Source organism: Anneissia japonica, unplaced genomic scaffold (assembly GCF_011630105.1).
Source record: "Anneissia japonica isolate Jap-2015-1 unplaced genomic scaffold, ASM1163010v1 scaffold287977_len69666_cov148, whole genome shotgun sequence".
Lineage (NCBI taxonomy): Eukaryota > Metazoa > Echinodermata > Crinoidea > Comatulida > Comatulidae > Anneissia > Anneissia japonica.
The window spans coordinates 66,855-69,575 of NW_022700955.1; positions in this window are offsets into that span (position 1 = coordinate 66,855).

A 2,721-nucleotide genomic window follows, 5' to 3' on the forward strand; every position below is an offset into this window, starting at 1 on the left:
TGGTAACTAAAACAATGCTAGTTCAGAGTATTACTAGTACTACAGCACTGTAATGCATATACCTATTTTAATACACTACTGAGATAGGCTTTATTTTTCAATCTTGATTTCAGATGTCAAAAAAATTTTTTTTCAATCATATAGTGGTGTAGACTAGTCTTTTAAGAACATTTTGCTGGAAAATTTTTTGGGATACGACGCCCCGTTATAGAGTTATGATTTTTTAAATAACATGATGTCAAAAAATCCGCCCAAAAGCTTATCTTATTTCTGTTGATTACGCACCGCTGATTCGCAATGTTTGTCATCACTTCAAGATGTCTACCGATTTGTGAAAGTCTGTAAGCCTACTGATTAAAATTTAACTTAAATATTTTTTCTTGGTTGTGAGGTAAATAAACAGTACACTTGAAATTAAGTAACTCTTGTTTTGTTTGAAGCAATTGTACAGGAATTAGGATATAATTGCCATCTTATTTTTTGTCACCAATGAATAGCGTCCCTATTTTTGATATTCGAATGTTGGCAGGTATGTAAATATACAGCATTTGATGGACGGACCTGTATGGGGGTGTAGGTGTACGTAAAAACATTACAAACCATTACTGGACTACATATCTCTCTAAACTACGTTTACGTACAAAGGAACGTACACACCCGCAGGGTTCTGGTTTTAACAGGTTTTGACGCCGTGCTTTAGAAGGTAAAGCGTTGACAATGAATATCTTTTACAAGACTGCCATTCGGTCTCATATCAGCCCAAAAACGTCTTTTAGATAGACTTAGATGCATCAAAGACAACATACTTATAGCTGCTGAAACAAGAGAACAACATGGCATTGCTGTACAAGATGTCATAAAGAAGTGTAAGAAATACAATGTGAAGTTCAACTCAAACAATGCCAATTTAATCAAAAGAAAGTCAAGCTTTTTGGACACATTGTAAGCAAAGAAGACGTCTCCCTAGATCCAGCAAAAATAACTACCATTCAAAATCTAAAGGCACCGACAAGCAGACAGGAACTCCAATTTCTTCTAGGTCTGATCCAGTATCTGTCAAAATTTTGCCAAACTAAGCCTGCTGACTGAGCCTTTAAGGAAGCTTCTTCAAAAAGATACACATTTTCAATGGACAGCCAGCCATGACGAAGCGCTATGCAAAATAAAGAAGACAATTAAAGTAACTTTACCCCTTTTCTAGCGTACTTACAGTAGGTGCTAAGGACATAACCATACAGTGTGATACATATATGAAAGGCCTTGGTGCGGAACTACTGCAGGGCGGAAAGTCTGTACACTTTGCCTTCAAAGCCCCAACTCCAGCCGAAACCAACTATAGCAACATTGAAAGGGAAGCCCTGGCAGCAGTGTGGGCAACCAAACACTTCAAATACTATGTCTTTAGTAGAAACTTCACAATCTGTACAGAACACAATCCCCTTGAAGACATTGTGATAAAAGATATTTGTATGATGCGAAAATAGGTTACAATGACTCATGATGCAGCTTCAGGGTTACAAATATACCACCAAATATGTTCCATTTAAGGATGTACCTATAGCTGATTGTCTATCATGTTGCATCGCCACTAACAAAAAAGTACCCGATGTCGATGTCAAAATACATGACATAACCCTATTAAACCATTGGTAATATAGAGAATATTAAGACAAGCAACAGCTACTGACACTTTGCTGCAAGGACTGAACAATTACTGTATATCGTAAAAAGGATGGCCAACTGAAAACAATCTTTGCGATGAGGTGACACATGCTTATTGGCAAGACAGAAATGAGCTTGCCATACTCAAAGGTATTATCCTGAAAGGTTCAAGAATCATTATACCTAAACCAATGAGAAGCAAGGTACTTGAAATTTTGCATACAGTAAGCAACACCTAGGGATAGAAAAAACCCAGTTAAGATCAAGACAATTGGCCTGGACTAAACATGAACATCAAAGAAATGACCAAACATATGGGGTGCCATACGCAGCAAAAGTCCATGTTAAAATCAAAATGTAATTGCAAAATTCAATGTCTGATTTATCAAAACGTAGGCGTAATTTTTTCAAAATGTAGATCTAGTTTCCCAAAATGAAGTTCTAATTTTTGAAAACGTAGTTCAAATTTTCCAAAATGTAGTTCTAATTTCTTTAAAATGTAATTCAAATTCAAAACGTAGGTCTGACATGATCAAACGCCCTCTCCAAATTCTATTCCAAAACGTAAATCAAAAAGCAGCGTGGTTTGAAATGCATTTGACAACACTAGAAATGGACTTTTATACTGCGTATGGCACTAGACTTGCGAAATGTAAATAAAAAAAAATATGCTAGGCATTATAGGCCAGGCTTATGTGGGTTGGGATTTGCAACAAGGTCTTGGACTAGGCCTCTATAGTAGGAGTCCAGTGGTCCTAGTCTAGGCCTATAATATAGTAAAATTCTGTATAAGTAGTCATATGATTACAGGTGTACATTGTACCAAGATCGATATTAACGATCGCATTTATTTTTCATTGAAAATAAAAAGCAAGCTTTAAATAATTTAACTTAAGGATTTAAAAATATTCCAAACCTGTACGCTTAAAAAAATAAAAAATGAATAAATAAAGTTAACTTAAAACACAAACAACATGATAGGATATAAAGTTTGAGAGAATAATTGGTATACTGTACTTTATTTCTGAAGTGCCATTCGTTTTGGGGTTGCTACGTTGA